A 12,238-nucleotide genomic window follows, 5' to 3' on the forward strand; every position below is an offset into this window, starting at 1 on the left:
AGCGCAATTCACATCGTTTCCTCCGAAAAGTATTACATTACGCTGGAAAACACATGACGTCACAATTAATATCTACCCGCAAGGACAGATAACTCTGTAATATGCAAATACAGAACAGCATGGTGGTGATATTATACAATTATCGACCTATTTTCAGGTGGATACGGTGAGTTATCAACCCGAGCAAGTAATATATCCCAAGGCCGGAGGCCGAGGGTTATATCATTTTCGAGGGTTGATAACTCACCGTATCCACCTGAAAATAGGTCGATAATTGTTTTATTATATGACATTTACAGAATATTAAACTGATTCTTCAAAAAGACTTAACTACAATAAACAGGATGATATTTGCAAATGTTCCTTTTACAAAGCTTGCTGCCTTCCGCCAAATATGTTGCCGAGTACATGTATGTATAATGACGTCACAATAGATTAACCCGACGTCTTTGAATAAAGAAACTCCCGTAACGCTATATTTGGGTACGACTCGACGTCAAAAGTGTTTATGACGTCACATTTCAAGGGAGGTTACCTCGATTTATTTTTAACACAGATTACTGGACTCGCGAGAGGTATCTGGACTGAGTCCAGTAACCTCGCGTGCTTTTCGACGCCAATTTCGGGGTTGATATCACAGTTGATGAATACTTCTGAGAAACGTATGGGCCAATCAAAATGCAGCAAAAGCGACAGTCATATAATAAAATTCCTTAAAGGCCCACTATTTTTCCGAAATGTATTTTAATTTTTTAAATGGAAATGTCAAACGAGATCCATAATTTTGTAGAGTAGCAAAAGTTATTAATTCAATGTTAATACTACACCCATCACCATCTTCTGAAAAAGTAATTGAAATAAATGAAATGTTATATTTTTATAACGCGGGTCGTCTCACGTTTCCCGCCGTCGTCCTAAATACCGCGCGGTAGTTGACTATCAGTGCGCCAGACGACAAAACAGCTATATGAATCCAAAGAGTTATCATATATCACACAGGAAATCTCGCTAAGTTTGGCGTTGTTACCTCATCTAAGGCCTTCGATATGTATTTTCTTATGTTATTAATGCTTTTAAGAAACCTTTAAATTTTTATCCTTAAAGGTAGTGGTTGATACTTGATCATCTAAATTCAAGATTGATCGAGTTGCCATTTTATTTTATGTAATTTATCATAATTTTTTTTTTAATTTTCTGTTGGGAGTTTTAGTCCCTGATTATATTTTTGAATGACATTGGAGACAATTTCATCCTCGGATAAAACACATCAAAGTTTCAATATTGAATACATCTCGTCTATTGATATCCGAGTTAAAAAAAAAAACAAAAAAACAAAAAAAAAAACATCGTTTCTTTATATAAGATACGCCATGGCCAAGATGTCTTAAGCCTTGTTGTGGATATTTTTTTTTCAATTTCAATTTTGTTTCATTTCAAAATATTATTTGAAAAAGGATTGAACAACATGCATAGCCTATATAAGTTCTCTCCCTAAGTAACAACTAGTACATAGCAAGATATATAAGTTAAGATACGCAGTGTTGTTTACAATATGTAACAGTATATACATATTACATAATTATCAGATTTGAATGTGGAAGTATGTAGTTACAGACATTTTTAATTCATGTTTAATTGCTAAAACTGAATGTATACAGAAGATAATTTCCATGTTTTAAATGTTATTGGTACTGAATCCAGTATTCAATGAAAGGTTTTCCTCCACCCATAGGATACAGTATAAAGTAAGATTGTTAAGAGGAGTAAGTCAGTTTCGCTGTATTTATGAATACATTTGAAAGATTTTTAAAAGTACATAAAGGTTCAGCTACATTTAACTATTATATAATTATAGTGTTAGAAAATATGTGACATAATTATAAGATGATGATTGAATTAACCCATCTCTAGAAAATTCATACTTATGTTTATAATATATGTTGTGGATTGCATGAGAAGGACTTTTTATGTGTTCTACTTGGCGCAGATTTCCCGGTCTTGAACTTGCTAGGCAACAATTAATGAAACAAACGATTTTGCCCTATCATCACAGCAGCAGAGACTTTTCAACACCTACAACGAAAAACAGCATAAAAAACACGTGCGCGAATGAATGATGAATGTGACTGTACTTCAGTCATGTGATTTTTTCAGAAAATACGAGATTTGAAAAATTATTAAAAGATTAGGATATTTACTCTGTTATATAGCAAATATCCCGGAAAATACGAGAATTGAAGAAATATTTTTTAAAATCGGTATAGCCAAGGGTATTAAGTCGATTCTCTTCCTACTACAAAGAGAATCGGACTAATACCCTTGGCTAGCGAAGTTGAACTGTACTATAAAACAGATTTTCTGGGGGGAAAAAACACATGACAGTTAGGTGTATTCATCAGTCCATCCATCAACTACAAAAAAAAACTAGAAATTGTCATAGATAATTTGGCGGGCTTTTCACTATATTTAGTTTACAATACCGTCATTGCCAGGTAAGTTAAGAACTAGGTAATGCATGGGTTTTGAAGTTGTAACCAATAAATGACATTGACTTTCAGCCATGAATAAAAGTGTTTTAGTGAAGATCTGCATGAAGTTTGATCAGCCGGAGAGAACTCCCATCTTAATACAATTCATATTTCCAAATTCGTTCGAGCAAATGATAACGAGATGATCAGATCGAATGCGCCTTAACGTCATCTGACTTGCGGTGTTGTTAAGTATATATACCCCGGTATGTATATTTAAACTCTAGACCCCTTGAACGTATGAAGACTCTTGTCATTTTGGTTATTGTTGAGTCATTTAAAGATTTGAACAGATTTGAATCATGTGACCTTGAATGCAAGCCAAGGCCTTCACCCCTGCATGGTACAGGCCCAGTATCAGTACCCCAGGCCTTCTGGTTATTGAGAAGTTGTTTGAATGAAAAGTTCACACATGGGGGGATTGCGCACGACGACGGACGAAGCGTGGTGACTATATGTCACCCTGATCCTTGAGGTCAGGCGACCTCAAAAGTAAAAACCATCAAGTCCTTTATGATGTAATGAATACCTTTATTTTCCACTATTTTAATATTTGACCCCGTCACTTTGGGCTCAGAATCTTCAATTGTGCAAAAACCTGTTCCCCTTTCAGCAAGGATGTGTCTGAAGAAATTTATGCAACATATGAATGGAGAAAATATATACAAATGCAGCGATTGCAAGAAGAAAAATGTTTTATTATAGGCCTAAGTATGCTCAATTAATGTGACAAATGTGTGAATACAAAGAACTATCTGTTCTTGCATGATCATTCTGAGAGAAAATTGTTATAATTGCATCCAATGTATTTAAACACATTGTACTTTCAGAAATAAAACCATACTACAATTTTCTATTGCAAGTTCAAACATACCATTGGCATTTTTGTATTGTTCCAACTGAAATGCTTAAGTACTAAAGGGATCTTTCTCAAATTTCATGTGTAGGTTCCCCTTGGTCCCTAGTTATGCATATTGCATTTTGGGACCAATCGGAAAACAACATGGCCGACAGGTGGAGGAAGCAGGGAAAGAAGGAAAAGCAGAGAAAACTAGTTCACTCAATGGTGGGCGCCAAGATCCCTCTGGGATCTCTTGTTATAACAAGTTATTATTAGAAAAACATTGCCCTGTAGATTATCTTCAAATAACATAATTGCATGAAAGCTGTAAAACCAACGATAAGTTAGTTAAGACCATTTAAACAATTGATTTATGATATGTGTATTTGACCCCTGTGAACTTGAATATGGGTCAAGGTCATTCCTAGTATCTGACTTTATAGCCAATCCCCTGGACATCTTATATATGAAATATGAAGATCCTAGACCTTACAGAACCTCAAGAGAAAAGTTTTCAAGTTTATTGTTAAAAACAGGACCTTTAACATTTGACCCTTACCGAAAACCGGAAGTTGCCATTTTTTGTAATTAAGCATATAGAGAGAAAAAGTTTACGCTTACGATTATATGCAAAAAAATATTATAAGATGAAATCTGTGAAAAGAACTGTTAGTGAGTTATAAGCATTTTTAAATTTTAAGATATGACATCAAAGCGACCATTTTGTATTTTGATGAAGAAGAAAATCATATCAAACGTTAGAGAACATTAGAGGGGTCTTTTCTTTAGCAATTGCAGACTATATTAGTCATTCAATATATAATGTTAAACATTTTGGCGGGAATTTAGCAAAGATCAAAGGATTGTTTTTCAAAATGGCATGCAGCATTAACCGGAAGTGCTACCGAAAAATAAAAGACACCAAATTCATCAGAATGACATATATTCTGCATCGATATGTAAAAAGAAATTTCGCAAAATCAAAAAAGTAAAAATTCGTGAACTTTGACCCCATAGCGAACTTTTTTGTTTGACCTTTGACCTAATTGCTGTAATTGAATAAAAGTTAGGCTTTTATACGATCTACATAAAACATCAAAAATATTTGCTGTATCTTAAACGGTTTTTTTAGTTATGGCTGTTTTAAACTTTTTAGGTATGACGTCATGGCGGCCATCTTGGATTTTTGACCTACTTAAAAATGTTGCGGTCACCCCTTCAACTCATGCCATACAATATAACAATAAGGCCATTGGCATACCTCTTACCATTTTGAAGATCTTTTGGACACAAAAAAAGTGTAGAATAATAATAATAAACTAGAAATTGTCATAGACAATTTGGCGGGCTTTTCACTATATTTAGTTTACAATACCGTCATTGCCAGGTAAGTTAAGAACTAGGTAATGCATGGGTTTTGAAGTTGTAACCAGTAAATGACCTTGACTTTCAGCCCTGAATAAAAGTGTTTTAGTGAAGATCTGCATGAAGTTTGAACAGCCGAAGAGAACTCTCATCTTAATCCAATTCATATTTCCAAATTCATTTGAGCAATTTATAAAGAGATCGGATGCGCCTTAACGTTAGAAGTTTCTTATCGCTATTTCTCAGAAAGTACTAAAGGGATCTTTCTGAAATTTCATGCATAGGTTCCCCTTGGTCCCTTGTTATGCATATTGCATTTTGGGACCAATCGGAAAACAACATGGCCGACAGGTGGAGGAAGCAGGAAAAGAAGGAAAAGCAGAGAAAAGATCAGTCTTACAAAGATCCAATAAAGTTCACACAATGGTGGGCGAAAATTGTATTTTGATGAAGAAGAAAATCATATCAAACGTTAGAGAACATTAGAGGGGTCTTTTCTTTAGCAATTGCAGACTATATTAGTCATTCAATATATAATGTTAAACATTTTGGCGGGAATTTAGCAAAGATCAAAGGATTGTTCAAAATGGCATACAGCATTAGCCGGAAGTGCTACCGAAAAATAAAAGACACCAAAATCATCAGAATAAAATTCTGCATCGATATGTAAAAAGAAATTTTGCAAAATCAAAAAAGTAAAAATTCGTGAACTTTGACCCCTTAGCGAACTTTTTTGTTTGACCTTTGACCTAATTGCTGTACTTGAATAAAAGTTAGTCTTTTATACGATCTACAGAAAACATCAAAAATATTTGCTGTATCTTAAACGGTGTTTGAGTTATGGCTGTTTTAATCTTTTTAGGTATGACGTCATGGCGGCCATCTTGCATTTTTGACCTACTTAAAAATGTTGCGGTCACCCCTTCAACTCATGCCATACAATATAACAATAAGGCCATCGGCATACCTCTTACCATTTTGAAGATCTTTTGGACACAAAAAAGTGAATAATAACAATAATTACTTATTACTTATATAATATATACTATATATATATATAATAATGAAAATACTGTTGGAGGTATCTTCATGATTCCAACTGTTCCGAAATCAGAATGATTTTTTTAGTGTTCCAACAAAATTAATGTATTTTGTTTTTCTTACTTTTTTGAGAAAATCAACTTTTTATGTCCCTGTTCCCCCGATGCAAAAATTCAATTGGAAGGTCTTTATCACTACGGTGTTGCTTCCAGTTGAAAACAAGCGTTCTGACGCCCTTCGAATTTGCGAATTCAAACTCAACAAAAGTAGCGAAACCAGATATTTTCATCACTAATATCGGGATTAATCAGGCATAGAACTCGATACCAGGTAATAAGAATTACCTGTAACAGTTGCGATATGAAAATATTGCGATGTGAGTAAATAAATGATTAATTTCTTTATTCTGATTACCATTTCTAAATTTGACCATTTGATCCCGAACATTCCAATGACGTCATTTTTTAATCCTCTATGAGCCCGGGTGATTCGATCTTGCAAGCTAACGTTTTGAAGGATTGAATAAGCATTCATTTGTGGTATTGTGGTGGCAATTTGCACTCATATACAGCTTAACATAGTTTAAAATAATAGTGTTACTTAATCTTGAAACATTTCATTATTTAAACGTCACTTTGACAAAAAGAAACAGTAGGCCTACGTAGGCTACAATGTAAATCTTAAAGCGTTTGTGGATACAATGCTTCGTTTAGTAGATGAAATTCCTGAAATATTACACAAAACATCATTAACATGCTTCTGAAACATATAATTAATGATTTGAATTGAATATGTTTGACATTGTATGTAAAAAATCTATTTTGGTCTTTCGTCGTCGAAAACCGATGAAACCGCGGTACCACTGGGTTGCGAGCAGCTATCGTGATTTTTTCGTGTTTTTTTCTTATTCATTAAAAAGATATCTTTGAAGACTTAAGACTATCTCTAGTCCTAAAGGTTTCGGCAATAACATTCTTTTTTATATTTGAGTAGAGTGCATCAAATCGGATCTGTTTCCGATATCGACTGTGCATTGTTAGGACTACATTGTACCTGTACCTGCAGTTATCGTGATTTTTCATGCAACTTAGTAGAATTTTACAATGCATACGCAATAGAAAGATATAATCTAAAAAAATTGTATTGTACAATTTCTCATTGCAAATAACTTCGATATTCCATGGCATAAAATAAAAACTGTCGTTTTCTCCGTAACAACGTAACACGAGCCTGTGCTTCGTCTCGGCGAAATCTAACTCATTCCTCTCAGGGGTGTCTTCACCGACGTTCGAGCATATCAGAAGAAAAAATCAATAAAATAACAAACAAAGATTATCGTATACCAGGTATATTAAAGAACAACAAAAAACTTTGTGATTTGTGATCAACGTGTTATTATCATTTTTTCAATTTTCTTCAAGTTGAAACAACAGCTACATGCACATTACATTTACAAATTTTCATTTTTCCTAGTAGGAAATACTCAATCATACATCATAAAAAAATAACAATGTTATCTGCTTCTAATAAAAAAAATTTACTGTTTATAAAAAAGCAGAAATCTGGCTTAGTGTCAACGTGCAGATCTTCTGTTCTTTCGATTCTCCACACCGGCGGCAATTTTTTTTTTCGTTTTTTTTAATATATCATGCAATCATGCCTATTCAAACTATTCACAATATCTAGCGAGGGCTACATGTACATGTAGCTCTAGTACTACAGAATAAATAATTATATATCTGAGGATTTACATCTGATATATACACGGTCAGTATCTTACAGTAGGTAGGCAAAGGACGTGTCCCTGAATAGGCCTACATTAGTTTTATTTTGGTGTTGACACGGAAAGACGAGATGACTCCTGTCTCCTGGACATTAAAACAAATCATTTATTTCATCTAGGCAAATAATAATTTGAAAATTACATATACCGCCTACAAGGAGACGTCCTAGGCTTATCGCTACCCACAATACACTCGATCGTGGTCTTATGCATATGAATTATGTAACTTTTCATCGATAATTTGATCCAGATATATCTGTCTTCGACAATTATATTTAGAATTATGAATATGTGGAAGGAACGTATGTACAAGATAAAAACAACCCATCTCAACTGCTATTCCGGGACCGTGAAATGTAATATTGGTCACCTCAGCCCAAGCACAGGGGCACGCAAATTATTCATCATGAAAAATAATTCATATGTACGTCATGTCCACATGACTGAAAATTGCGAAAAATGATTTATATATTATGTAAATATTGGTTAGCTTGTAATAATAATAATAATAATTAAAAAAAAAAAATAATAATTAAAAAAAAAACAACAACAGAATAAAAACAATAGGTCTTTTCACCACATGGTGAAAAGCCCTAATTATGACTCGAGATATCAAAATATGACCAAAAAAGCTGTAACAAACCAATTGTGCTGAAATTCCCGCCGGGAATCGAACCCGGGTCTCCTGCCACATAGTGACAAGTGTGATAACCACTTCACCATAGGAATTGCTTTCAACACTACATGGTCTTTCACAGTGTTTGTTGTTTTTTTCGAATGAAAAGAAAAAAATGATGGAAATTTCACATAAAATTACACAATTTAATTTGCAAAATGAACCCAAAATGAAAATTTCATATACAATTACACAATTTAATTCGCAACATGAACCAAGAATTTTATCTTTGAATGATCCTTCATATAATTATGACTCGAGATATCAAAATATGACCAAAAAAGCTGTAACAAACCAATTGTGCTGAAATTCCCACCGGGAATCGAACCCGGGTCTCCTGCCACATAGTGACAAGTGTGATAACCACTTCACCATAGGAATTGCTTTCAACACTACATGGTCTTTCACAGTGTTTGTTGTTTTTTTCAAATGAAAAGAAAAAAATGATGGAAATTTCACATAAAATTACACAATTTAATTTGCAAAATGAACCCAAAATGAAAATTTTCATACACAATTTAATTCGCAACATGAACCAAGAATTTTATCTTTGAATGATCCTTCATATAATTATGACTCGAGATATCAAAATATGACCAAAAAAGCTGTAACAAACCAATTGTGCTGAAATTCCCACCAGGAATCGAACCCGGGTCTCCTGCCACATAGTGACAATTGTGATAGCCACTTCACCATAGGAATTGCTATCGACACTACACGATTTATCACAGTGTTTGTTGTTTTTTTTCAGTGAATACAAATATTTCCCCTCTGCTTTTTCAAGGGCTTGGGACCTTCTAGCAGTGTTGCTAGGCAGCATTAAAATATTTATATCCCCCCCCCCCCCCCCTTGTGCCTTGTTGTCCAGCACTTGGTATATGTAAACGGAGATCAGGGATCCCTAAATCTTGGGATTTCTCTGGTGGTGTAGCTTCTAGCCTTCATCGTCTCTGTCCATTCTTCAAATGATAATATTGGAGTCCTCACAACCCTGCCTTTCTCGACCTCTTCGTTTTGACGTTTGTAGTACGAGTTGCTGCTTCGCGATGGGCCAGGGCTGGATGGTGACGGACGAAGTGGTGATGGTAGACGCGACATCGTGGATTCCTGTGGTACAATCGAGACAAACTGCTGTGATGGAGTGGTGCATTGAGGAACCATTTGGACAGGACTTGGTAGAGGAGGGGATGGCAGTATCTGTATAGGGACGAACTGCTGAGTCGGAATGGTGCCTTGAGGAACCACCTGAACAGGACTTCGTAGAGAGCATGGCAGTATCTGTATAGGGACGAACTGCTGAATCGGAATGGCGCTTTGAGGAACCACCTGATCAGGACTTCGTAGAGAGCATGGCAGTATCTGTATAGGGACGAACTGCTGAATCGGAATGGTGCCTTGAGGAACCATCTGATCAGGACTTCGTAGAGAGCATGGCAGTATCTGTATAGGGACGAACTGCTGAATCGGAATGGCGCTTTTAGGAACCACCTGAACAGGACTTTGTTGAGGCGGCGATGGCTGTATTGGTGTAGAAACAAACTGCTGACCTGGACTAGGTATCTGTAACAGAAGAGGAACAGTCATCGAAGGCGCAGACCCAAAGTATATCTGGTATGACCCTTGAGGAATCGTGGCAAAGGGAGCCGGAACAGAAGTAACAGAAACCGGCGCAGAGACAACGGTCGTGGCAACCTAATGTTACTGGCGTGACGCTGCTCGTTGGCAATATGAACTTCTGACGACACTTCCGTGTTGCTGACAAACCTGCGGTGTTGGATGACGAATCAAACTGGTGTTGCTGGCTTTGGGATACCCTGACCGGTGAGGTTGCATGTTCAAACGACGTGGGACAGGAGCTTTCAGCTCTCCTCCGAAATCTCGATCTGTAACTCTTGCTTCAACGAAATGTGATCATGTCTCTCCGATCTTCTGTTGAACCTGTAAAATACCGGAATGAAACATAACATCAATTTATTTTCATTGTATGCAATAGTTTCACAATAAGCCAAAATAATTACTTTTTACCTTTCCACCTTTCTATATTCTTTGTAGCATTTTACATACACAATATGAATACATATATTACTTACCACTGATGACACAAGCTGAATCTGCGACATGACCTGCTGGTTGTCAAGGAACTTGTCGAGGATCGCCTTGTATACCTGCATCACCATGGTCCACTTGGTACAAGAGGCTCCCTGCTTCTTCACTGGTGACGAGAAAGCCCTGCATAGGCGTATGATGATTGCATCCACGTTTAGAGTCGGGCCACTGTGCAGGTCCTGCGTTCTGACCGAGGATGTATTGTTTGGTTGACTCCACTCAAAGGGCCACCCTCCCTTCAACGCCTCAAATCGGGCGACTGCCCTAGTTCGGTGACGAGAGGGGAAGGTGGTAGGACTCCTGTCAAAGGGATGAAGGCCGCCCCACAGGGAAACGATGGTGATCACCTATCGTCTGGCCAGGGCTGTCATCTGATCACTCAGGGACACAAGGTAATCTGCCAGGGCCTCCACCGCTCCATAGCCCCCCATTCCATTAGGTCCGTCTGACTCCTGTAACAGAGAAAATACATACAATTGGTAACATATTGTCTGTATGCAAACAAGAAAGGTAGCACGCCCATATAATCATTCAATGAAGTGTACTCACATCTTGATCGTCTGAGGTGGACGTGTCGTATGTTGTCTGCATTTCGGGTGCACTGGGTGGTGTCAAGGACTGTCCTCGGACCTATCCTCACTGGCATGTTTTGTAACAGTGGCAGAAAGTATGCTACTCCGAAAACTTAACTGGCGCCGAGTTGTTGCAAGGGTGGGGGTGAATCTGTAACACACAGAATAGAGCTCAAAGGTTAAAACCAAGTACATTTTAGAACCAGTCAAGCCACTCATAGAGGCTTGAATGAAGGACTCAAACAAAGGAATAAAGAAATTGGCTTATCATTTATATTGAATTTAGTATACCTGTAGTATATTTTGTACAATGTTGAATGTTAGAGTTAAACAAAAGATATTTATTCATTTTTGATATTTAAAGTTGATTCAAGATCAATAAGTTGAATAACGTATTTTCCTGAAATAACTGAAATAAATTTATTTTAAATTTCTTATTTCTGAAATAACAATTTCAACACTAACAAATCCGGTAAAAATCTAAGTGCCGTTTCTTAATCAAATTAATCATTTCTATATTCATATATTAATTACTAAAATTACCAATGTCTCTTCAAAGAAAAAAAATAAAAGAAAAAAGTAAATATATCCATATCTTAATGTTTACTTAATTTGAGAATATTTTCGAAAAAAAAACATTAGAAGTATTACCATTTCCGGATTATGTGTTGGTTCCCTTTTTAGAAAACCAACATGGCTGTTTACATGTGTATCACTTTGATTTGCCGTATTTAGGTCATCTGACCCGAAGGGTCAGGATGACCTATAGTCATCATGTTTCGTCCGTCGTCGTCCGCCGTGCGCCGTGCGCCGTCCGCCGTGCGCCGTGCGTTAACTTTTCACATTTTGAACTTCTTCTCAAGTTCTACCAGTGCGATTTGGCTGAAACTTGCATGAAATGATCCTGACATGGTCCCGACAAAGTGTTGTTATTTTTCGGGTCGATCCGAAATCCAAGATGGCCGCCACAGCCGCCATCTTGAAAACACATTTTGAACTTCTTCTCAAGTTCTACCGGTGCGATTAGGCTGAAACTTGCATGAAATGATCCTGACATGGTCCCGACAAAGTGTTGTTATTTTTCGGGTCGATCTGAAATCCAAGATGGCCGCCACAGCCGCCATCTTGAAAACACATTTTGAACTTCTTCTCAAGTTCTACCGGTGCGATTTGGCTGAAACTTGCATGAAATGATCCTGACATGGTCCCGACAAAGTATTGTTACATCTGTGGTTGATCCCAAATCGAAGATGACTACCATGACACTATATCTAATTAATTTCCTATATGTTGAAATAAAATTTGTTGAAAGAAATTGAAAATGAT

The sequence above is a fragment of the Argopecten irradians genome, chromosome 11 (genome assembly GCF_041381155.1).
Source record: "Argopecten irradians isolate NY chromosome 11, Ai_NY, whole genome shotgun sequence".
Lineage (NCBI taxonomy): Eukaryota > Metazoa > Mollusca > Bivalvia > Pectinida > Pectinidae > Argopecten > Argopecten irradians.